Source organism: Drosophila teissieri, chromosome 2R (genome assembly GCF_016746235.2).
Source record: "Drosophila teissieri strain GT53w chromosome 2R, Prin_Dtei_1.1, whole genome shotgun sequence".
NCBI lineage: Eukaryota > Metazoa > Arthropoda > Insecta > Diptera > Drosophilidae > Drosophila > Drosophila teissieri.
Genome location: NC_053030.1, coordinates 3,808,495 through 3,835,479, shown reverse-complemented (window position 1 = coordinate 3,835,479; position 26,985 = coordinate 3,808,495). Strand labels below are relative to the sequence as shown.

The 26,985-nt window shown below is 38.5% G+C and overlaps 1 protein-coding gene across 4 annotated transcripts in view; it reads right to left on the bottom strand.

Annotated features, from left to right (window-relative positions):
* LOC122615194 overlaps nucleotides 1-26,891 on the bottom strand; it is a 72,040-nt gene extending 45,149 nt beyond the window's left edge. The window contains exons 1-2 of one of the 4 annotated variants that reach the window (XR_006325785.1): nucleotides 26,177-26,431; nucleotides 18,372-18,373 (exon numbers count right to left, since the gene is read on the bottom strand). The gene's annotated coding sequence lies outside the window, so the exon portion shown is untranslated. Of the gene's footprint in view, nucleotides 1-18,371; nucleotides 18,374-26,176; nucleotides 26,432-26,456 lie in introns of those variants that run through there. The other 3 variants (XR_006325784.1, XR_006325786.1, XM_043790137.1) reach the window with 3 other exon arrangements.
* Nucleotides 26,892-26,985: the final 94 nt, after the last annotated feature.

Here is a 26,985-nt window from a genome sequence, read left to right as displayed (position 1 = left end):
GGAGATGGATGGGGGTATATAAAGCGTAGCAAAACGTTTGCACGTTGAAGGCATAATAATAAAAGGTTAAAAAAGGCGCAAAGAAGATTAAATGCTTGGGAAGATGCAATATTTTTTGCTTCGCCTGCTGCTGCTGCTGTTGCTGATGCAATGTTGTTGCTGTTGCTGTTGCTGTTGCTGCTGCTGTTGCTGCTGCTTTTCCTCTTCCTTTGCCTGCAGAAAGGTGCGGGGCGGGGCAGGGCAAGGCAGACACTGCACTTATGTTGCTTTGTTGCTGTTGTTGTCTGCCGACTGCAATGTTGCCGTTGCAGTTCTGCAGTGTTGCTGCTGCTGGCCCTCCTTGTAATTGCACATCATGTAGCTGTTGCCGTTGCCAGCTTTCGACCTGGACTTCAGATCCCCAGCCCCACACCACCTGCCCTCCCCTGGCCGACGACTACTTGCCTTTTAGTTAACTATTTTGTGTTCAAGTTGAAGGCACATGGTAATGGCAATGGTTGCATCTTGCTCACATATTAATTGCCGCACTGCTGCGCGCCTTTCTGTGGCTCCCCAATCACTTGGGCTTCCAGTTTAGACTTAGACCCCTTCCGTAGATGCATATACACGTATCTCCCGCTTGGTCTTTGGTTGCATCACGCAATCGCCTTTCGTTTTATTATACACTCGGCCAATGGGGCTTATTGGCTGAGTGAACCCAAAGGATAGATACGAATATTTAAGGACAAGATGTGCTAAGTTAATGCACGTTAAATTATGGAACTTTTTTTTTTTCTAAATTTCATTCATAAATAACTTTTAGACTCAGTATTCTGCTATATACTTCTTAGTTCCACTTTTGAGACTTCGTTTAGCCTTAGCCTTACCGCCCAGGGAGAGGGAATCTTCCTCATTTATGCGATATTTAAACTAATAGCTTGTAGAATATTTGTGACATTTTGTCATGCCCGGCAAGTTATGTAAGTTCGCCTCGTCGCCGGAGAGTGTGTGTGCGAGTGTGAATATGCCTATAAGCCCCACGTTTCAGGCTCAGCGGGCAGTGAAAATTGAGTACAAGTTGCTTTGAGTTGCATCATCAATCATTGCACACGTTGAATGATGTTTTGTCACAGATATGCCGCCGGCAACAGCAAAAGCAGAATCAGGCACAGCCAGCGACATCAGCTTCACCAGCACCAGCACCAGCAGCATCAGAAACAGAACCCGAGCAGACGAAAGATATTGGATGGAGAACAGTGGAGGTATCTGTCAGCTACAAAAACCAGTCAAAATATTTATAAAAGTCAAAAATTGTCGCACAGTTGGTGGGAGGAGGTGGAAAATGAGGTAGGTGAGTTTGAAATTTTCGTAGTCGTACTCGTATTCGATTTCGATTCGGTTGCCTTTTGGTTAACATACACACACCTAAACACACAACAAACCATCTCATATCTCATGGCATTGTAATTAATAATCCAAGATGCGCGTTTCGTCATTTTGAGCTTGAGAAATGACGCCGAGAAAAGTTATTCTTGCGAACCATTGTCCACATCGATTGGATTTCTCTAGCATTCGTAAAAGAGCTTCGTGTAATGACCCAAGTATTTGTAATTTTCCATTTTAGTTTGGTTCTTTATTATTTTCTTCTTCCATTTTGTATGCGGTGTCCCCAATGAGTTTTGAGTTGCAGCAACAGAAACTTGAGGAATTGCTCTAATCAAAACATTTAAAAGCAAGGCGAAAACTTTAGTTTAACTCGAAATTCATTGATTTGAGTAAGAAAAGGCTAAGGGCAAGAGTTTAGCTTAGATTAAAGTTACATAGGTAGTCGGCAAAACAAAACGGGGAAATTCCTGGGTTAATAAGTTTCGTTGGTAACAAAATACCGAAATTTAAATATAAAGCTTATATTTAATATGGTCTACCTACAAATTTATCTATTAATCTATGATTAGTATTTCCGTTCAACTTTTCAACATTCTTTGCGCCCCGAGTTTGGGTACCTTGCAAAAACTAAAGAGAAAAGGAAGAGATAATGCTATAGCATTCTAGGCTATATTGCCCGACTATCTGATACCCGTTACTCAGCAAGTGGAAGTGCAAACGAGGAATTATAACAATTTTTGGTACATCGGTAGAAGTTGGAAAAAACTAAGCTTTCTTCTGCCTGTGTCATACTTTTCAACGAATCTAGTATACCCTCTTACTCTACGAGTATAATAATTTAGGTTTAATTAAACAATTTAAGGAAAAATTCGTGACTGTGTTTTCGTCTTTCTTCCTATCCGCATCTGAGTTGTCAACTTTAATTACTGGCCACAAAACCAAACTCAGACCGACCAACGCTCGGAGAACTTTAAGCCTAACCATGACAATGGTTTGACATTAAAATGCGCAGAGAAAGACAGAGCAGAACTGGCTCTAAACAAAAAGCCAAAATTGAATTCCTAGAGCGAAGTAAGTAAGGAGGAAGGAGCCAAGACGAGGCGAGGCGGGTCGAGGGTAAATACCTGAAATAAAATAAATGAAATAAGAAAACAACCGCTGTCAAAAGGTTTAACATTTCACTTAAAAACAAAAAACCACCAAGTGTCGAGAAGAAATGCAGAAGAGCCGAGTTCAGAGTAGTGTTCTGCGTGTGTTTTGTCTGATTGTCGGTTTCAGTTTTTCGGTTTTGAGCCTCCACTCGGCTGAAGTCGAACCACAATTTCCAAGAAAATTAAAACATGCAAAGACATATCTTTTCATCTGACAAACATGGAGCTGGACGGTGTCCCGTCCCATGCATATGTAAATATTTCTGTGTTTCTGCCCCTTGTCTGCCTTTTCGACTCCTACATTTAACATTTAACTCTTTTGTCGAACATTCGACGATGGGGCACCCGAAAAATAAGAAGAGCGTAACCTAAAGCTCAAAAGGAAATTACAGAAATGCCTGAAATCTCATAAATACTTCAATCAAGTATGTCCAAAAATAAGTAAAGATATTTAAGCCCAGGGGCTGGGAGCGAGTGCCCCCAAAATGCTAAAGATAAATTGTCCCTAGTCCCAAACTCAAATGGCGACAACATCTTCTGAGGGATCGGTATCGGGACTCGGATCCCAAGACAAAACAGAATACTGCTGTCTGGCATTTCTTATTTTATTTTTTATCCCGACTTGAGCCCGCTCGTTGTTGTCCGGGTGTATTGAAGTATATGTCTTGTCATGACATAAGAAATAGACTCCACTTGAATTCGAAAAAGGAGTGCAGCGGCAGCAACATCAACAGCAAATGAAATTAAAAAGTAAATGCAACCATAAATGCAGGCAGCAGACAACTGAACGGTGTCGAAGTATCTGTATCTGTGTCTGCGGAACTTGAGCGGAGCAAATGAAGTGCCTGGCCCCGAATTGTAAAGACTTGGCAATAGCAGCAGCACAAACAACACATGAGAGTTCCTTTTAATTTGCGCCAAGGAGATGGGATGCGAACTTGGAAAGAGAGTGGGTATTGAAGTTTAGAAAATGTCTAAAGAACCTTTGGGAAGTAGAAGCTTTAACATAAACAATTTACTAATATGTATTTACTTAAATAAATAAATTTGTTTAATTGTGTAGCCTATAACAATAAAAAAAACCAAATAATCGTTCCCATAATGAAGTCATATTGCTTTAACATTGTTAATATATATTAGGTTTCAAAAGTTGGCAACTGCTTTAAACTCCTTTTCGAAGGTGAATATTTTTTATTAATGCACCATAATATACAAACCTGGTAAACCCCAAGTGGTTGCCTCCTTATTATTTCTTTAATAACTCTTTACCTTTGGCACACCAACTTTTAATTTCTCAATAATCAATAAAATATAAAACTTCCCTCGCCCATGTTTTAAGCTTTATTGGAGACTGCAAATGAAATAGAAGCATCTTCCTATATTGTTTTTATTTTTTTGGATATTTCTGTATTTCCACATACATATGTATATACGAGTATGTGTCTGTATGTTTTCGCCCTTGTCGTACTGAGCATTGTTGTTGTTTGTGCTGTCTTCATTTTTGTTTGGCTGAGGCAATCCTTTTTGCCTCCTGTGTTGCCATACTTACATCAATCCGTTTATTCGAATGGCGTTTTTAGTGGCAGTATAGTGGAGAACCAATCAGATTATTGATCTTTATAAAGTTAAAAAATTATTTTAAATTATTTAATCATTGTTCTACTTGTAAGACAAACATTTTCGGTTCGACTTTTGGTATTTAGCCTGTATTTCTTCGTTTACTTTTTTGTGAGGCTTGTGGTTTTTTAAGCACATTGTCAGGGCAGCGAAGACAGACATGAAAACAAAACCCACATGTGAGCATTTAATTTAAACAACTGTCGCTGGGGCTACCAAGCGAAATTCCAATACGAAGCCAAGAGGCACTGCAGTCCCATCCACAGCAGCAACATCTAAGGCAGCAGCGGCACCAACAGCATCAGCAGACTCCATCTGAACTCCACATTCCCCGTCCCATCTCGTTCTCACTTTTTCACCTCTCCCTTTCTCGAATTCTCCGATTGCAGGGAGCAGCGTCGCCGACACCAACGGCCCTCATGTTGGACACTAAACAGCGGGCGCTGCCAAATGACAACCGAACTACATGAAGTACAACAGCAACACCAACAGCAGAGGAGCGACATCAGAAAGAACAACAACAACAGTGGCCAAGTAACAGTGGGAGCCGCATTAATATGGCCAAGGTAAAGGGTATTTAAAAGCAGCCACCAAGCCAGGCTGAAAAACCCGAACTCGAACTCCAGCCAGGAGAACCCCGGTGAGGCCAGAAAAAAGACAAGAGGAATGGAAGTCGAAACGACAAATGTGTCTGCACAGTGGTTGTAGACCGAGGACTCGAGCGGCTTATCAAAAATATAGCTTTAGCTTAAATATACTTTAGGTTAAGCCTAAGTTTGTTTTCAAACGATAAAGATATGATAACCTATGTCGTGAGATTGTTAAAGAAAATAAGGGAAAGATCATATTATTAAGTAACATATTATTCAACGAAACCTCCGCCTGTTTTCAAGAAACTTAGTCTAATTTAGTTCCCAATTAAATTTTAATTAACCCTTTGCATTAAGGATCTCAACGCGGAACCACTGTGCCCAATGGGCGGTGTTTGCTGGCTTGACAGTTCTGTTCAGTTCGCCTGACGTTGGTTCTTCGTTTGGGGGGTACGAGTATGTTGTTGCGGCTGCTGTTGTTACTGCTACCTCTGCGGTGTGTGTGGGTTTTATGAACAGGTAGTTTTCTTCTTATTTGGTTTTTGGCCAACATTAAGGCCGAAGGGAAAGGAAAGTAAAAGCCTGCGCTCGACTGTTCTTCGTTCTTCAGGGTTCTCCTGCTTCTTGCCCCAGCGAATTTAAAAAGGATGAAAATTAAAACAGTCTTAAAAAACATGACAGGCAGGCAGTCAGTCGGCCGCACAACCCCGAAATTAGTTGACAAGGATGAAAGGAGCAGAAAAGTGGACTGGGACAGAAGAGACCGAAAATGAAACCGGCTCCGTGCTGAGTCGTGTTGTTAATGGAAGATTTACATAATGCAGATAATGGTGGTACCGTCGTGTGGGAATTTTATTAATGAAAGAATTATGAGAGGTTACATAATGAGGAGCCCCACACCGACCAACCTGCTGATGGCATCGATAAAGTCCGGTTCCACTGCGTGTGCGTTTGTTCTCTTTTTCCATTCGACGCGGCAACTAATAACGAACCAATGTCCTAACCCACTCGACTCACTCCAATCGAATTCATTAGCCCCAGCTCATTGTTTGAGTCGACACAACAAATTAACAAAGTTGTCCAAAGAAATGCGTAATTGAGGGTCAGTTAGGAGACCTTTCCCTTGAACTAATTTGACAACTCTTAGGGCGAAATTAACGGTCACATTTGGATGGGGTTTTGGGGTATGAAATATTTTACATGACAAAGTGGAGCAGAAGCAAAAAACGTAATGGTAACATATGCTGCTTTCTTTTAGCCAATCTATGGATACAACATGGAAACTGTTGCCAATTTCAAATCGCAATACGCACCTGTCACATAAATCACAGTCCAAATGTGATTTATTACCAATTCATATTAGTTACTTTGGCCCCGGAGGGGCTCCCAACAACAAGCACACGCTTATATAAAATAAGCAATACATATGTATCTATGGGATATATTATGTTCGCTGTCTTGCCAGCGAATAAAGACTCCGTCTTTATTTTTTGTTTTTATTTGCTGGTCTGTAAAATATTGAAATTGAGTGCAAACTACTTGAACTCTTGCCGAAGCCCTGCGTTGCGAACCACCTCGCAAATACATTATTAAAATGATATAAAGTAGCTGAGACATGTGTGCAAAGTATTGCAAGTTGCATGCGAATTGGCAATGAACTCCGCCCAAGTGGCTGCCGTGCAAGGTCCTAAGTTATGGCCGAAAGTATCTCGTTGTGCGGTTATTTTCGGGAATTTCTATCGGAGGCCCCACATCCTTTGCTAACTTTGCTGATCATGTGAAAATGTATACAGCTGAGGCTGCGTGAGAAAGTTATGAAACATGGAAGTGCTTTGGAAATATCTGTTGATCCATTGCTTCTTATTAACTACGATAGATGTCATTTCGAACAATAAAAAATAATGTAAAGTATGATTGTTTCAAAAAGAATGTACCAAATTTGTAAATTCTATTCATACTGATAAAATAAAAAAAGGCTAGGCTTAGTTAGCTGCAATTTTATCTTAAATTACCCTGGATATTACACATAAAATTTACGATACCTGCAGAAATCCTGAAGCCATAAAATACCCACTCCAGTGACTGCGAACTAAGAGCCTAAGGGTTACATACATTTGTAAAGGTAAAGACGCAAGAATCTTAATATATATAAATTAAACAAGAAAGAATGCTATAGTCGAGTTCCCCGACTATCTGATACCCGTTACTCAGTTTTTCGAAGTGCGAAGAGTCTTCAGCACATACAGTTTTTGGCGGTTTTGTGGGCGTTAGAGTGGGCGTGGCAGCTTTGGGCGGTTTGTGGGCGTTAAAGTGGGCGTGGCAACATGAATCGACAAACTTGCGCTGCGTCTATGTCCCTGGAGTCTGTATGCTTAATCTCAACTTTCTAGCTTTTGTAGTTCCTGAGATCTCGACATTCATACGGACGGACAGACGGACATGGCCAAATCGACTCGGCTACTGATCCTGATCAAGAATATATATACTTTATATGGTCGGAAACGCTTCCTTCTGCCTGTTACATACTTTTCAACGAATCTAGTATACCCTTTTACTCTACGAGTAACGGGTATAAAAACATGCTCGGCTATCCAGATAGGGCTTCTTGTGAAGCAACAAATTTTAATTACGATTTCCGTGCATTTCACTAAGTCCACTAAGCCCAATACCATCTCCTCATTCCGCATCCTTTTACAACGACGTTCCATAAAAACCAGTCTCAAATGCGTACTTTTCGGCTATATTATGCAGAAGATACAGAAAGCACACACTTAGAGCATAAAGCTTGAGATGATAGCAACGCTGTTAACTTTTATTGGCGAGCTTTAAAGCAAATTTGTCTTGGCCATTTCACTTGTATACTGCCTCTTTCTGCTGCATTATGGCTAAAAAAGATTCATTACACTGCCTCGCATACACGGCGCATTCAAAAATTGTTGAAAACAATTAGAATATTTTAGCTACGACCAGGGGAGACTATAAAAGCTATATGTATGCACAACGCGACGAGTTCCGAGTTAACAACAAAGGCGGGGCAAGCACGAGGTACCCGGTTGTAAAAAATTATGCGCCAAAATGTCTTTGACAGCAGTCGCGAATAGCGACTGGCGAGTAGCGACCATCCCCTGGTTGGCCTCGTTTTTATGGTCATAACTAAGTAGCAGTCATTGTTTCATATGACTTATAATTTGGCACACATTTACGATCTCTTAGGCCGTAGAGAAGCGAGGAACCTCAGATGGAGAAAAACCAAACTCCCGGGACAGCGTCAACAGGCCGTCATCAAGGACGCTGCTGCTCCGTGATACAGCATAAATGACGCGAGCGTGGGTTGTCAACAAAATAGGGTAAGAGGTGGTAAAAAGGCATATAAAATCGATATAGAGACATTTTGATAATTCGGATTATGTTGAATTTCGTTTAATAAATACCCCTAGATATGTGAAACACCCATTATCATCAGCAGCTAGGGCCGCTCATTTTTTAACAATCAATTATTTTCTGCTAAGCATTGCTATTAATTATGGTTAATTAAATTCTACTATATCTCAATCGCACCTCGCAGCTGTCTTTAGACTCTCTCCGCCATATCCCTGGCAGCACCGGCAGCTGGCAAAACCCTCTCCTATTTTGCGGTTTCTTCAAGCTCAAAGAAGCTGGGTCTGCAAAAATCGAATTTTTGAAATTTGAAAGGTTGAATCGCTTGACCATCGTTTGACCATGTTTGACCACCAATTACTTTTTTTGACCACGTGCAGTTTTCAAGATATGAAATTTCGAAAATTTTCGAACTTCAAAAAGTTGACTTTTTTGAACTCTTTTTTTTTTTAATCGCAATACCAAGTTTGACCACCCTTTAGAATTTTGAAAAAACTTTTAGTTTAGAAAATATAAGCACTTAAGGAATTAAGCATTTTCCATACCTCAAAACTAAATATTTTGAAACAAAATCGTTTGACCATCCTTTAAAAATTGTTTTTTTTCGTTTACCCACCCTTAAAACGAAATATTTTCGTTTGCCCACCTCTTAAAACTAAATATTTTGAAACAAAATCGTTTGACCATCCTTTAAAAATGCTTTTTATCGTTTGACCACCCTTTAAAAATTGATTTTTTCGTTTGCCCACCCTTTAAAAATTGTTTCTTTCCCACCTCTAAAAATTGTTCATATTATGAATTTCATTGTTTCTTAAAAATAATTAATTTTGAAAATACACATTATCGGTTCTGCTATCTGCACTGAAAAAATAAAATTGAATAAAAAATGAAAACTCATACTTTTAATGCTTATGTAAACTCCAAATTAGGTTGGATAATAATATGGTAAAGGAAACACATAGTTGTTTTTTGTTTGTTTTTTTTTAATACATTTGTTTCTGGGTTGTATGTATAGCAACGAAACGTACGACTAATTTCTAGCTATGTAGCTTTTCAGTCGAACAGCAAATTAACTGTTAAGCATATGAAATTGTTGTTGCTCAGCATAAGGAACTAGTGAAGAATAAGCAGAATACACAACATTGTTTTTGTAATATGTACGTATGAATGCATTGTCAAAGCGGCAAGTAACACGTGTGCGTGTGAATTGGCGCCACAACTTACTGAAAGTAATTTTTAATTGCAGATATTTAGTTTTAAGAGGTGATTAAACGACAAAAACCAAATATATTTATATTGTTATATATATTATATATTATATTATTTACATATATATTATTTATATATATAAATATATTATATTATTTATATATATAAATATATTATATTATTTATATATATAAATATATTATATTATATTATTTATATATATAAATATATTATATTATTTATATATATAAATATATTATATTATATATTATATATATATATATATTATAAATATATAATATATTATATATATATTATTTATATATATAAATATATTATATATATATTATTTATATATATAAATATATTATTTTCTTAAGGGTGGTCAAACGATTTTGTTTCAAAATATTTAGTTTTAAGAGGTGGGCAAACGAAAAAAACAATTTTTAAAGGGTGGTCAAACGATAAAAAGCATTTTTAAAGGATGGTCAAACGATTTTGTTTCAAAATATTTAGTTTTAAGAGGTGGGCAAACGAAAATATTTCGTTTTAAGGGTGGGTAAACGAAAAAAAAACAATTTTTAAAGGGTGGTCAAACGATTTGGTTTCAAAATATTTAGTTTTGAGGTATTGAAAATGCTTAATTCCTTAAGTGCTTATATTTTCTAAACTAAATGTTTTTTCAAAATTCTAAAGGGTGGTTAAACGAAGTTATTGCGATTTAAAAATAAAAAAATTTCAAAAAAGTCAACTTTTTAAAGTTCGAAAATTTTCGAAATTTCATATCTTGAAAACTGGACGTGGTAAAAAAAAAGTAATTGGTGGTCAAAAATGGTCAAACGATTCCACCTTTCAAAATTCAAAAATTCGATTTTTGCGGACCCAGCTTCTTTGAGCTGTTTCTTCATATTTATCTGCATGTCGATTTAGTAAACGCTATACGACTTGAACTTAAAAAAGAGCCGCAGGCCTTAATCACATCCCAGCACAAGCCAACGGGGCAGGCAACCATACAATCTTGCTCCTCCATCCATCCATCCCAACCATCCAAGCTTTTCGATCGACTAGGAATAATTTTGATTGTTTTCGCCTGCCACCGGCGCCTGGCCTGTGCTTTCTTGCATTCGCTGCACATTTGTCATTTCATAAAGCAGCCAGCTCGGCCTGTTTATGATTTAAGTTCAGCCGGCAGAGGCTGTTTATTAGAGGCCGACTTCCTTCTATATGGAAAGAAATCCAAAGAGGGTAGAGGACGGGTGGCGAAATGTCGGCGACGCATTAATGATTGTTAGTGTGTTGTGAAATTGCTCTAACTGCACTTCAAGCAGCAAAGCAGCATAGCAGCATATTAGCCAGAGCGGCTTCCACACCAGGCCATTTGGCCTGACCAGCATCGAGAATCCAGCATCCGTATCTGACTCTTTCCGGCAGGTTCTCGGACTCAAAAGCCAACAAGGCAATGGACCAACCCGTTTGCATATTAAAGAGTAAATTTTTCAATTTCACAGACATTAAACGCGGCGGCTGCTGTCTCCGCTTAACTTAAGCTAAACGCTCCGCCTTGGGCCAATTGCAGCCCCTCAGCTCCCTCCCTTTTTTGCCAGCCTGAATTTCACCGAAGTCGAGTCTGCACTCAGTTTAGCCATTAAATAGTTTGTTAAAATTTGCCTTATAAGATTATTAAATTTTCGCAATTTAGGCAAAATTCGTTTTGGCATTTTCAGGTCCCCGAAACGTACACAGAACAAAATATTTTAAGTCTTTTGATTAATGGACGGGTAGAAAATTTGGGAATGATAAATGACGTGGGCTCTTGGGCGCGTAAAAATTCCAAAATTTGTGGGTTAAGTTCATTAAATTACGGAGGGTTTTCCTAATAAAAGTTAAGAAAGTAGTGAACAAATTTGCGACGGGAAAATAAATATATTTTTAAAAGTTTTTGAGTTTACAAAACTATTTTCTGTTCAAAATACGATTTACATTTTTTTAAAGTTTAATTACTGTTGTGAAGACTGAAATTTAAGATTTTTTCAAATGAACTATGGGCGGGAAGTAATGTTTTAACATTTCTCCAACTGGCCAGTAAATCATTTCTAATCCATCGCTTCTGGGCTTTGTTTGGGCCCCAACTACCATCCTTACAAGTCCGGGTTCTACAAACCACACTCACACGCACATGTGGGCCAAAATGTATCTGCAGCTTGCATAACTCTTCTTTCGCCACGTGTAGGAAAGGGTCACCAAGAAGGGCGGCGGGGGGAGGTGGAAATGGGGCTGAAGGCTGAACAGCCAAATTCGCATAACCCCCCAGAGTGCATGCCTGGCATGTCCTCATGCCCGTTCTCAGGCCATCCTTTTCGAAACTTCTTCTCCCTGCGAACCACATGATGGTGTTCACTATTGCTATCGATGTGTGTAAGTTGGGTTATCGACATGTGAGCACTGGTGAAAGACTGAGGAAGATACGGTCGAAATTCCTAAAGAGGAAGTTCCTCCAGATTACATTTAATCTTGAAAACTTTAAGAAAATTCTTGGGAATTGATGTATAAGTACAGAAAAGACATGGACTGGGGACAATGCCGGTATTATTGAGAGCAAATATTGATAGTTTTCGGGATCTAAAGTTTTAAATTCGTAAAAGATTTGTATTTAAACACAATTAATAAGTTCGGCAATATGGCTTCCACATATAAAACTGTAATAAATTTAATTTTATAATTTCGTATGTATTTACATTTTAAATATATCTACTGAACAATAAATTTTAAAATCTAGATAAATAGTTTCTAACATTAAAACTATTTTCAAACCAAATTTGTTTGGCTTTTGGTTCGTTGTAGGCGGCTTAAGCTGTAAGCTCTATATAAGGTAATATAAGTTGTGGGCAAGAGGTAAGTGGGTGGCTCTGGGGGTTCAAATGCAGTGCCCTGTACGGGGCTTTTGTTGCTACTGGCCATATGCCAATTTTCGGGAAACTAACTTGCCTAAACTCGACAAGCAAATTGCCTTCATTAAGATACATGCTTGCTACCTACAATTTAGGCACACATACGTGCATATATACAAGGCTAAGGATGTGTGTGTATTTCCATGGGCATGTAGTGGAACCTACCATCTTCATTCAATGTGCATTTTACTAGCGACCTGAACTTATTTTACTTTGGGTATACCAATTTTTTTCAACGTTTTTTAGCAGTTTTTCCAATTTTATTTTTAGAGCTTCTCTGACAAGCGATGCGATGACGACGTCAATTGGGTCAGAGCGGCAACAGTAAGACCAACAATCTAGGAAACAACAACCACAGCAATTTCATTGGATACATGGAAGACTATGGGGGCTCGATCCACTGGAAAACCGGGCGCAACAGAAGCCACTTTAAGAAGCCCACAAATCGAATCCCCAAAACCACACATATACGAATTAAGAGTGTTATAAATGCTTTTTGCTTTTGATTCTCTGTTGTTGTTCCTCTCATTTAGTGTTGCTTTGCATACACATAAAAGTTAATTTCGAATCGCTTTTAAATTAGCTTAATTCGCATTAAGTGACCTGAAATAAAACTCACGCCCACAAAAAACCAAAGGAAGTGGTCCCAGGGAACATAAAAAGCGTGAGTGTAAATGGGATTTTAAAATGAGCTGTGTTTAGAGATATATCCAAGTATTCGGATATTTGCTTATGAACATTTTATTTATTAACAAGTCAAAATATTATAAACAATATTTTTTTACTATACTCGTAACTTAAAAATTTAATTTATGGAAATACAACAAATTTCATATTTGATTAAAACATGTAATAATTCGTTCATTAATTTTTTTTCATTATTTGTTTTCTTTTTATGCCAGAAAGATCGGCAAGTTCTAATACACCCTTCATACCTTTTATACGCTCAAAAAACCAAGCTCAACCGGCAGCTAAACATTTAAATATTGTACAAAAGCAATAACAAACGAACTTAAGCTGCGGATTGACGTACGAATACGAAAAAAGTGCTGAGGCTGAAACTTAACCTGAAGCTACATGCTCGAGCGACAGAAGCCCAGCTGCACACACAGATACATTTTGTATCTCGAGAGCGACGAAAGCGTTCGGCGGAAAGAAAACAAAAACCGCCCGCAGCCAAAAAGTCAAGCCGAAGAAACATCAACACCATCAGAGCAAGAATCAGAAAGCAAGTGGCAACCTTTAAGATACATTTCGGTTGCTGCTGTTGATTGGCGACGGCCACAACATTTTTTAAACGCTAGAACGCCTCTTTATAACAGTTTTGCAGTGAAAAAACCACAAAAAGTTTTCTCTCTTTTAGCATTCGCTGCGGTTTTTTGGTTTTATTATTGCTGATTTTTATTGTACATTTTTTCCTTTTTTGTCTGGTCCGGCTTACAAATTCTTTTGAATAATTATTTTGACTCGCAGTTTTGCGGCCTTTTTGGGTTAAAGTCGCAAAAGCAATGAAACAAATGAAACGAAATGATGTTGAAAAATTTAAATACATTGCACTGAAATAAGAAATTCCAATTATCAATTAAGTCAACTCCGTGCTGCTGCTGAATGTAATAAAAAAAAGAGGCAGGCGACCGATGCAGGAACTGGATTCTGGGATTCTGAACCTGGACCTGATGTCTGGGGGTTCGGTATCCTGTTTTTTCTCTCTGCGAGAGAAATATTATTCGGAGAAAACGACGAGAGGAGGCTGAATAAAAAGATAAAAACATTAATTATTATTAATTGCTTTTTCTTTCTTTCTCTCTCGCTGCGCATTCTGCGTACTCTTAATAATATTTTTCCTCGGCTTTTATTGTTTTTAATGCCGGTTTGGCCTTTATTTCATCTTGTTTATGCGAGCGCTTTTTCTCTCATTTGGACCTTTTCCCCCAATATCCTTTTGGCCACAATGTCTCCGTGTCCCTGTTATTATTTCTCGCGTTTTTCTTCGGTGTGTGCGAATTAAGCCCCTGAAAGCAATCTCGGAGTCGAGATTAAACCTGTTCTTTAGTACAGTTTTTCGGCTACTTATAAAAACTGTATCAGTTGGCTGTGCATTTGAAGCTGATCGGAATGACAAGATTCTAATTTCAAAACTGAATTTAACTGAACCCAGCTTCTTTGAGCTAACTTGTATGTTTTAGAACGTGTGATATGGCATATTCCAAATAGCCTTTCTTGAAAAACTCTTTCACATAATTCGAGACCCGGTTATGCAGTTTTGACACAAAACTAAATAAAATAAACTGTAAATATGTGCAAAAAGCCAAAAGTGGCAGCTCGTTGGCTCCCAGAACATTGCTGCTGGTCCTGGCCACTGGGAACATTCCCAGCATGCCTGTCGACACTTTCGCTTTAATTAAAAACTTACAAAAAGCCGCCTTGTACACACACAGTGTCCATAAAATTTGCCAAGCAAAGGCTAAAGATGCCCCCAAGAAAAAGGACTAGTTAAACAAACAAAAAAAGAAAGATGTTTAAAATAGTGTATGATGAAAAAAGTTTGTAGTATGATGCAAAGACATTTCAATTGAATTTAATTACACACTTATTTTAAATATATTTATTATTGATTACTACAGACATATTTTATTCAAATTGGGAGGGACCAAGCCACTCTCAGCACTTTGATCATATTCTAGGCTAAAAAGGGTACCGTATGAAAAGAAAGTTTCACCGCATGCATTTCCCCAGTAAACTTTATTATTATTCGTATATTTATTATACCCGTTACTCGTACAGTAAAAGGTATACTAGATTCGTTGAAAAGTATGTAACAGGGATAATCTTGTTTAGGATCTATAGCCGAGTCGATCTGGCCATCGCCAGATCTGGCCATCGATCTGGCTGGCGCAAGTTTGTTGACCCATGCTGTCACGCCCACTATAACGCCCACAAACCGCTCAAAACTGCCACGCCACACTTTTGAAAAATGTTTTGATATTTTTTCATTTGTTTGTTAGTCTTGTAAATTTCTATCGATCTGCAGAAAAACTTTTTAGCCACGCCTACCCTAACTCCCACAAACCGACCAAAACTGCCACGCCCCCACTGTGAAAATTTTTTCCATATTTTTTCACATTTTTGTTAGTCTTGTAAATATATCTCGATTTGCAAAAAAAAACTTTTTGCTACGCCCACAAACCTCCAAAAACTGCCAGTGTTGAAGAGTTCCTGCACTTCCACTAGCTGAGTAACAGGTATCAGATAGTCGGAAAACTCGACTATAGTGTTCTCTCTTGTTTTTCTTTGGACTAAGCCAGAGGCACAACCGAAACCAGAATGAGAACGAGAGCTCGAAACGACAGTGCATAAAATATATTTTTGCTTTTTACTGAAAATTTCCATACATATTTCATGTATATTCCCCTCAACCTCAAAGTTGTATCTGGTGTATAAATTTGCGTCTGCATTTTTTGGATGATGAGGTTCGGAGGGTGGGCTTTTTCTGGGTTCTGGGGGATTGAAAGCGATTGTCTGCTTGTTTATACTAAAGCAAAGAGAACCAGGCAGGCAACTCGGCGAGGATCTGAAAAACGCAAACAAAGCCTTTTTGTCGGGGCCATATGCTGGATTTAGTTTCCTTTCAAAGTATTTCTTTTTTGCTTTTGGATCTAAAAAATGTTTAGACAAATTAAAAACAGTAAGAGTAAAGGTTCTATGGACGGTGGAGAATTTATTTTCTGCGTTGGAAACGCGCATTTGGGTCAAGGTGTTTGTTTTCCGTTTTTATTATTCTTATTGTTGCTGTCGACTTGTTGTTGCTTTATTATGAAAATTGCAGCAACGACAACAACGTATTGTTTTCCTTCTTATTATTTTTGTTGTTGACGCTGTCATTATGAAAGCGAAATGCAGGACAACGGCAAAAAGGAATAAACACCCTCTACCGCCCACATGTGCATAAAATATGTTCTTGATACTGTTCGTGGCGTGTTAGCCATGCCAAAACGCTAAAAAAAAAAAATGTAAAATAAGTTGCCAACTATAAACTAAAACCACGTGAAGCCATCATTTATATCGACACACTGAAACTAAAGCTGTTCAAGTAAAACGTAAAAGCAAAAATTGTTCTCAATTTTCATGTGAATTAGAAATGGGATTGATTAAAGTGCTATAAAATATACAAATATACTTTAAAATGCGAACATATTTCTGTCAAGCTTTACAAAATTAAAGATTAAGCATTTGGAAGCCCAGTTTGTTTGCCGTGCAAGGTAACGTCCTTTTGCAGGCGTTTGAATGTGTATAAGATGTGCGGGCGCCGGTGTTTCTGCGAATCACGAGTCAAGAAATAATCAATAAAAATTAAATATATCACACGGTGTTCCCATTGCCGCCAGCCGGTAACGGTTAGCTTCACCTTTACCTTTACCGCTTCCCGAAATGCCCATTACACCAACGTACCCGGTTCCTTATTTTCGGGTTGGCTCAGTACGCTGCTCATTTCGTGTTCACGTGCCATTATACCGAAAAATAATATTCTTATACATATACACATGTACGTCGTATACATTGTACTTTTCTACCTTTCGCCAGTTCTTGCCGCTTTGGTGTAATTTTTTCTGTTGTTTTTCTTTGCCACCAGCGTGAAGCAAGAGGAAGAAGCAGCAGCACGCACGCGCATGGGTGGCTAGAAAATTCGTCGGGGAAGAGTACAGAGTTCGGGGGTTATGGCACCCCTAGTTGGCTTGGCTGATTTTCATGCCTGTGTCATGTTATTGGGCAAATTGTACAATGTTAAAACCAGCCACAGTAAATTTTCGCTGGAAACGAGTTGAGCGGAGGGTAGGGGGCTATGAAAATTGGAGAGTAGGGGTCGCCGATAAGCGACATATCAGGGTGCATCCTTTAAAATCCTTGCCGATAACTCCTCAAGCACAGAAAGTTGTTTCTCGCGAAAAACGCGTTGACAACCACCATCGGAAAGGGAATTTAAAAAACAACTCCTATGGGTAGGGAAAATATGGAAAATGGGGTGGGTGCACGTTCATAACATATTTGAAATTCAATCGATTTATAGGGCGGAAAACTTCAAACTGATTGTTAAGGAACTTTTTAACTATCAAAAAGTCAATCTAAAATGGGAACAATTGAGGTTGGGGTTTCATTTTGCAATTAATTGAGGGGTTTATTGATGAAGAAATCAAAGACCTATTAAACTGAATTGAACTCAATAGTTAGAAAGTTTGTATTCCCCTTCTATAGAAACATATACCTCACATGACTCCCAGCTTTATGACTGTCGAATTTCTTAGTTGGGAAATTATTACATATTGTTCTTATTTTGTATATGCACTTCCAAATTATTTCCTCAATCTTTCCCAAACATATCACTTTATGCTCAAGAAAGGATCACGTTTTCCATTCCATCCCCTATTTATCTCCACTCCGAAAACTTAGGTTTCCCGCTGGCTAATTTTACTGGCAATCGATCTGTTTTTAATGCCCTTCGGCCTGCAGTTTCCCACATGTCATTGTTCGTTGCCACTTCACTTCATTCATGCGGATCCGCATGAACGACATTCTGTTTTCGCCTGCAGTGGGGACAAAGAAAAGCAGTTTTTAGATTTTTTTCATATTTGTGCTCATTGCAGCAAAATGTCCTTTTTATTGTCGGGGCACGGCGTTGATTTTGTTGCTCAGTTTATGTTTAACATGCCTTCGCTTTCGCACTCCTTTTCTTGCTTCCTTCATCGATTATGCCCAGCCAGAAAAGGTAGGGAACATCCTACAGCCACATTTATATTTAAGTATATATCTGGAGGAGGATTCGTGTGAAATTTTGTATGCGGCCTTTGTGTTTGAGTGCCGCGCACACTTGAGTGCACAATGGGAAAACCTTTTCGCACGCCACACACATTCTCACGCACGCTCGGAGGCACAAGGATACAGCGGATGCAGGATGAGGGCAGCAGGCAGCACACAGAGGAAGTTGTCTTCTGCACTAAGTAACTGTTTTAGTTTCAACCGACGACTGTGTTAATTGCAATTATGCAATGACTGCCTGTGGTCCCGTTTTCCACGACCCCACAACCCACACCAACACCCATGCATCATTTTCCCAGCACATCTTTGCGAATCCTTCTTCCCCACTCTCCAGGCGTTGCAAGATTGTTGTGACACAATTTTATACATTACGCCCGTCAGCACAGTGCGCGTGTTCTTGTGGGTGGCGGTATAACTACAGTGATTCCACGTTGCCTAAATCTATGATTCGATATCCCGCAGTCGATGCTACAAACTTTGCTGCTGCCAATTCAGTTCTGTGCCTAATTAAAATCGTCAAGCGCCACATTCCTCTGATGTTCTGGTCAGGCTACTCAGAGTCTCGTTTCGCCATCAACATGTGGCACAGCAGGCATCGACACTGTGGTAAGAACATACATTCGGTCAAGAACTAAGTTAGCCTAAAATGCAGCGCGAAATTTTAAATTTTTGGTAAGTAAGACATACAATACAATGTCATACAATAATAATTGAATTATAAATGTACAATACATGTAATTTCAAAGTTTTTGTTGAATCACAAATTGGGCTTTTTAGGGATATGGAATAAAAATACAATGCGATTTCAAAATATGGGCATTTGCAGTGAAGGACCTGGAATCCTGTGCCATCATTGCAAAAACGCATACAAATATGAGCTTGTGTGTAAGAATGGGTGGTTGCGTGGCTCGTGGAGTTGTGGCACATGCCACACACCGCACTACCACATGCCACATGCTTCGGCAGCGCCACGTTCCGTTCCATTATGCCACTCTCGACGGCAACTAGTTATGCAGCGGATGTGTCTGTGGGCGTGGCATGCGAATTGAGATTGGAGAAAGAAGGAGCGAGGTAAACCCCCCAACAATCAGCCGCCTTGGAAGGCCGAGAAAAATCACTAAGACTATTATAGAGAAGGCCTCGACTACAAAAATACCTATTGTTTAGCCTGCCTCAGGAAAGATTTCGGTCGCTTTTAGGGGTTACGTTTGGAAAACGATTTCATATATGGAAGATTTTGTTACTTTTTTTGCAAATAGTTTTCAAATGCATCTGTTTCGGCAATATCGGGCTCTTCGGTTGAATACTCCCGTCTCTTACTTGACTAAGGGGTACAAAATCGAAAAGAAAAAGGAGAAGCAGCCGCGTGTCCTGGCTTCACTCTGCTTCCTTTCACTGATTTTCTTTCGTTGTGAGTCTGCATTTAAGTGCTACCAAAATTGCCTTTTTAAAGGATTTCCACACGCACACATGTCCTCAATGCCTGGGTGTCTTTTACGCTTGTCAACGTCCTCGACATCGTTGTCGATTTTTGTGCCATTTCTTCTGCCTTTCCAATTGATGCATCTATCTTAGGGCATTTCCCTTTTGCACTCCCCTGCAATTTTCATCGCTCCTTTTCTTTTATTTTTCGATTTCCTTCCCTTTTTCTGTGGCACTTTGCCAGGCTACGCATTTTCAAACTCAATTCGTGTGATAAACTAGAATAAAACTGCTCGTAATTCCATTTTTTATTCCTTTAGGTATGGTTGTTTTTGAGTCGGCCTTTCTCCCACATGCATTTCACTTTTATTACAGCCCTCTCGCCATGCGGATAAATTTTGTTCACTAAATTGCATTTTCTATGTCAAAGGCGCTTAATTAAGTTTTCTTTTGCCTTTTTCAGTTTTAACTTTTAGTTTTAATCGGTTGAAGCGTTTGTCTTGTGTTTTTGGCATGTAATTTACCATGGGATTATTCGAAATTCGTTTTTCTTGTCAGCGGTTGTCATTTTGATTTCCTTTTCATCGAATAAAATGTTAAATTGCAGTTCGTTTTGTGTTTGGTCAATTATTAAAGCGCCAGCAATTAAATAAAATAATAATAACCCAATGGGGATGAATACCATATAATAAGTTCTTTTTAACACGATTTACTCTGCACATTTACAGTTATTGCGCATAAATTCAGCAAGAACAAAAATTCTCGCCTCGTAACGAATGGACGAATGGAAAACACTCTTTTCCCGAAGTAATTAAAGCGCATAATACTCATACTGGCCCCAAAAAAGAGTGCAAAAAATGAAAAAATAAAAATGAAATAACACCAACAGAAAAAAAAATTCGGATTATAATTTCGTAAGACACAGGCTTAGAAAGCCCCAAAGAAGTTGAAATTGTGTGGAATTCTGTGGAGAATTCTGGTGCTGAAGTTTGGGTAAACAAAGGCACCAAATGTGGCACGTAAACATAAACGAATCCAGGCTAAGGTCAGTTGAGAGACATACGAGTAAACAATGAGGTTGTTTTTCTACGAAACTCCAAGAAAATTAACCTCCACAAAGGTTTCAATTGCATTCAAGAGGAAACAAATTGGTGGAATCGAAAACAATTGGGAATGTGTCTTTGTAGGAGGGTAAATAGACAAGCGAGCAGTCCAACCAAGTGGAAAGTGGTTATTTCTAACGTGCATCTCTTTAACTAGTTTCCTAAATATAACTTTTACCATTATTCGCCAAGAAAAATCATATTTAAAGCCCAAGATCAGTTTATATTTTCCAATCGAAGGCAATTATAATGATATTATAATAATGAGCAATTTAAAAGGGGTACTAAGAAATTCCTTATATTAATTTGGTATTGAACAACTCTATATTTAATTATTCTAGGGATTTACATATTATTTAAATATTTATTGTTTATAAATTTAATACATTTTGATCAATTCTGAGAATTTTAAGAAGGCATTAGGTTGCAAATTGGTTCCATAATTCCCGAAAGTCAAGAGGTGTGTATTACTTTAATGAATATCCATGTACAAGAGCATCTTTTGGGCTACCCTTTACAATCCAATTGTAGCATATATTTTAAAGCGGCCAAAGAGCTCCTTCACAAAATTTAATAAAATTAGCCCAACACGTTTGCCAGCAAGGCTCAATTTCTTTGGCCATTTGTAAACAAGTTCCGGCTTAAAAGTTTTTGCCACCATCAGTGGCGGCGCTTGTTTGGTTTTTGTAAACAAATATACAAATGAACAATAAACACAGCACTCACTCCCACATGTACATATATATTTTTCGGGGCAAAACACAAATATAGTAAGACGAGGGACGGGATGTGGTTAGTGGAACTCGACAAGTGCATTTGCATTTGCCTTTTCAGCTGCGGAAAAATTGAAGTTGAAGTCGAGAGAACTGTTTAAGATCCAATTAAATCCCTTGACACCACTCGGCTCATTAGGCGGGACTCGAAATTGCAAACTAATTGCACAAGCGGGGCACTCTGAAGACTGCAAAACGTGGGAAATGGAGACGCATTAGATTGCAGGTGATACTCGTATTGCAATCATGACGAAGCCGAGAACCCAAATCCGAACCCAGAGCTCAAACTAAATTCAACAAATGGAAATATAAGAGGCAAATAAAAAACGGTTCCAAGGTGTGGTCTTCGAAGTTCAAATTGCAAACCAAAAGATTGCAAAAGCCCAGCAAATGCACGGCCAATTGAATCATCGCCAAGTCTTCAAAGCAAAACTTCGTTTTTCAGTTCATTTAAATGCTAAGCATGCGATGCTCGCTTTAGAAAACTTTAAGCAACAAAACCGCAGTCAGTCGACCGAACTTTATCTAGACCATTAAGTTTTACAAAGGGAAATATGTCATCAAAGTGCTGTATTTTCTAAAGAGAGTAGGGGTATTTCGGGGTTTGAGAACGGGCCACTTCTAACATCAAACCGACGAACCGCGAGATGATGACTCAGCCAAAGTCAACAAGCGAACTTAGCAGCAATAAAACACGGCCTCAAGAGGCACTTACAGTTCAAACAGGCCACAGACAGCATAAATATGTAACTACATCATATGCGCTTAAAAAATATACTGAGCTGCATGGAAGCGTGTTAAGCAAAAGAGGATTATCGAGACAAAATAATACGGTAAAACGTTTAGTTTTATAGGAGTAAATGCTTCAACCACAAATTAAAATATAAAAATATTCGTTTTTTTATTGGTATGTATGTATTTATGTCTCGAAAGTAAGAACCCAATCCAAGCATATGGGTTTAAAACTGTGTTTTCCCCTTGCTAAGAAGTGTACAGAAATTGTGTCTTTGCGGCTGGAATGGATTTTCTTGTAGTTTAATTTGTCCGGGTCATGCGTCGAGGTTAATGAGTCATATCATCATTATTATCTCAACACTGAGGCAACCAAGAAAAGTTGAAGAGTAGGGATAAAGGGACATCATCACAATTAAGGCGGGATCCACACATTAAAGTATAATTTCAGAGACAATGATGGCAAGCCGCTTTTGTTTTGTAACTTAGATGCAATTAAATGTAAATAAATTCACAATTTAGTCGTATGTTCTTTTCGGCTGTTTTTCGGGGTTCTTCGCCTCCGTTTGTCTGCCTTTTTTTCCCCCCTCATTTAGTTGGGTTTGTTGTCGGTTTGGTGACCCGATTTCGGCAATTTAATGACTTCTTTGACCAGCGGATAATTGCTGGGAACAAAAAAGGGACCAAGAACAAGAGGAATTGCGGAACTTTCTTCTGTCTAATTTGCCTTTGCTTTTGCCAGTCCTTACTTAATTCTCTTTCAATGTGGTGCGTCTGTTGTTTGTTTTAGTTTTTCTTCTCGTTTGATTGTCTTTCTCTGCTACTATCTTTTTTGCATCTGTTCTGCACTATATATTGTATATACAAATATATATATATATGTATTCTATATTCATCTGTGGTAATTTATATATATATATATATATATATCCATCTATATATCAATCTTTGGTAATATAATATTTGGAAGACCCCTAACGAGCCATTGATAATTCTAAGCATAGGCGCACATTTATTGACTTTTTGTGGCATTTGTGGATTTTAGATTTGTGGCATTATCTCTCCCTAGCTGCGTATATTTGTCTTTGTTTGACCCGTAACGGAAATGAGGCCTGCCTGTCTTTTTCTCGGGTTTAAGGTTCAAGGTTGGCCTCCCACTCACTAATTTCTTTTTTTCCGTTGCCATTGATATCTTTGTTACACACCCTAGCACGCACTCACATTTTAGGATAAGACTGCCATAGAAGCCAATTTGTTAGAAAGGGACAGGCCGCAGTGAAAGAAATGGGTGGAGGATAAAAGAAGAGGAAAAGGAAAAACTAAGAGTTTAGCTGAAATTTGGTAGGAGAGACATTAAGAAGCGGAAGTTGATAAGAAAGGCAAGCAAAATGTTACTTATAGATAACCAAAGCTATTCGAGAAAAACACATGCAAAAAAAATGGGAATCTGGGATAGCTAATCGGAAAGGGAAATAAAGGCAATTAAAGTGTTGGCTCAAGTGGATAGGAAAGTATTGTAATTTGGAGTACCTACATAGATACAAAGCATTATTATTTTGGACAATGACCTTAACCTCACCCTTTATATTTCATGATGCGCTCCTAGTTTGTATCCCAAGACTTTTTAGTTGAAAGGTACAAATCATTCCTGGAAACACACTTCAAAGTACATATTTTAATGTTTTCAACTCGAGCTGATTCAACCAACCGAAGTCCAGTGCTTAAGCCCCAAGAAATACGCTCTGAAGGGAAAAAAAATAAAACAACTTAACCCGAAGACCCTAATCCGAAGAACATTAGGCATAAGCTCCCAGACAGACAGAAAGAATTTCGTATGCCTGTATTATAATTCAATTTATGACCCCGTCCAAATGGCTTAAACTACTTCCCAAATCCTTTATCAGCGGCCACTTCGATATGCAAGACCTGAGCTGCATGCATTATCCTCCGAAAGCGATTTCCCGACCGAAACCCTCGTCAAAAACCTGATAGATTTCAGTCAGCGGTAAAAAGACCAAGGGAATCCCGCCGGAAGCACCTACCCAAGCCAAATAAACTCCATATCCCGCTCTGTCATTAGCATACAAATGTGTCAGAACAAACAGCCAAATAACCGAAGGGAACTGAAATGTTAAAAGTCCGAAAGAAACAAAGAAACGTCCGAAGAGTTCGAAATTGGGAGTGGACTAATTTTTATGACACTTTTCACTTTATGAGGTGGCCCCGGCTAATTCCAAATTTCTTCTTTTTATCCCCTACTTTACTTACCTTAGGCTCTTATTGAACGAAGAAACGACGAATAAACCATATGCATGTACCCCGGGGCAGTAAAGATTTTTATCGCCCGCGGATGTGTCATAAAATTCCCTAGCTCTCGAGACTATTAAAAACAATAAATGTCAGAACGGAACGGATTTTTCAGTATGCGTGTACCTAGGAAGTCATTCCCCAGGGAATCGGGAAAATAATGAGTCTACCGTAGGATAAGGGGTTGGAAAACAATCCACACTACGTTGTCTATGGGCTTTATAAGGACTTTACAGTATAGATAATATAAACAAGCTGCGCTCAGTCTCTTGTTTGGCAACACTTCTAGAGATTCTCTTCAGTACTTATACATACATAAATAAACCTATAAGATATTTGATAGGAATAACTCGCTTCTATGCCTCTTAGGGTTAAAAAAAATATAATATTTTATCTTCATAATTTTATAAATGCCTCTTTTATTTCATTCGCCACTTTAGAAATTAATAATCCATTTAGCTTCAACTACTAATCTTCTATTGCCTGCCCCAATTCTTTCTCATTTGGAACAGCCTCCAAATGTGAATTTTTCCTCTGTTTTTATGGTTCCCGCTTGTGTCATGCAGCAGGACATTAGGCAGGCAAATCACGTAAATTATGACCGGGCCACTATAATTTCTTATCGCCGGGACATGATTTCCAATGATAGACTGCGGAAAAGACTGGAGTAAAGACATCGTAGGGCCATCGGACAAAGATTTTAGTAGGCGCGACAACTTTTTTTTTGCATATGCAATTGTACATACATACATATGTATGTATGTACATATGTACATACATATATCTCGGAAGAGTAGGAGGCTTTGGAAGGTGTACTGCAATTGGCAACTGGCGCAACTAATAAATTGAGAATTTTTATCTAATCCGCGGCATCTGGGACGCGTACATTAGCTGGCACCAGTCTGTCCCGTCCTGTCCAGTCCCGTCTGGACTTGTACGCTCTGGACGGTGGTCTCTTGGTCCGCTTTCGGATCGGAATGAAACGTCCCGAGTCTCTGGGACTGGCCAAACAGCAGTGCCTGCGACTACGACGACAATCGACAGGCAATAAATCACCCAAAGTTGCCAAAGAAATTTATGCGCAGCAGATTAGGATCGCGAAAAGCGTCATTAGAATAAATTTTCATTGGAAAATGAGCGCCCGGATAAGTGATGCGAACGAATTGATGAGGAACAACTCTGTTCAATTCAAGTTGCAATAATTATAGATTCTAGAGTTTGGAAATTCCTCAATTAATTTTATATTTCAAAAGAGGGCGTACTACGTAAATGTATTTATGTATGTACATATTTACTCACAGTGTAGGAAAAGTCTACATACGACGCTTTTTTTTCGTTTAATTTAACTAGTTCTTTAGCTTCTTTAGCTTTTATAGGAAATTTATAATGTAAGTAAATGTGGTTTCAATGAAATAACCAAAATTTCCTATTGATATACAAGTTACTAACAGAGTTTTAAACAAATAACTAATAAAGCGCACAGACAAGATATAGACGCGATGTGATGTAACGATGTAACCTGCTCTTGCGGGGGGAATATAGACCATATTATATCATTTAAGATAGTTTTTGTCAATGGACAAAAAGCTAAGTCACGAGCTAGACCTTCAATGAGGAAATAAATCCCCAAGTACACAGCTTGTGCCTTTTTCATTTTTCATGTGTTTTACATAGTTTTAAACGAAAACTTAAGAATATAATGTTCTAATTGATAAGTAAATAACTACGTTAGATAGAAAAAACCGTAAGGAAATCGAAGTTTAAACTCACCTTTTCTCGTCTTCTTCTGTCCATCTGCTGCGTCCTCTTCCTCTGCGCTCCTTGTTGCTCTTCTGAAGTCCTGTTCTTTGTCTCTCAGGACATTAATGATTAATCCCAGCGTCGTCTGTTTTCCCTTATCGCTTTTTGTTATATTTATTGCTGTTGTTGTTGCTGTGCGTGTGCCGTTATTGGCGGTATAATCCAATAATCCAACACGAAACAGCGTGTGCAGTGGGAATTGCAAAAACTAGAGAGGCTCAGCCACACACACAAACACACACAGACTTACCCGCCCACACAGGCACACAGTTTTGCCGCTTTGTTTAGTAAATTAAACTTTTCACTTTTCTCTGCCACGGAAAACGAAAATGAAGAATTTCCTTATTCCATTTCGCTTTTTATTTTCCTTTGCTTAGTTTTTCTGCTTTCTTTTCTTAGTTTTCCAATCACAAAAACACAGTGGAGCACAGGCAAAAGCAAATTCAAAGGCAACAACATACAAATACACAAAACAAAAGCAAATGCACGACGTCTACAACACAACAACAACAAAGCGCCGCCGTAGTACACAAAAAATTTCTTTTTCGCTGCGCGACGTCTCCTTGCATATATTCATATATTTGTATGTATGTATGTATATATATTTTTTTATTCCATTTTTTTTTCCACAGAGCAATTCTATTTTGCTTTCTTTTTTTAACGACTTTTGCACCTTTAGACTTTTTTGCCGCACTTTAATTTGGCTGCATACTTTACATCTCCATCTATATCGCACACTCACCGTTTAATTGGGAAAAACACACACGATCTCTTAATTG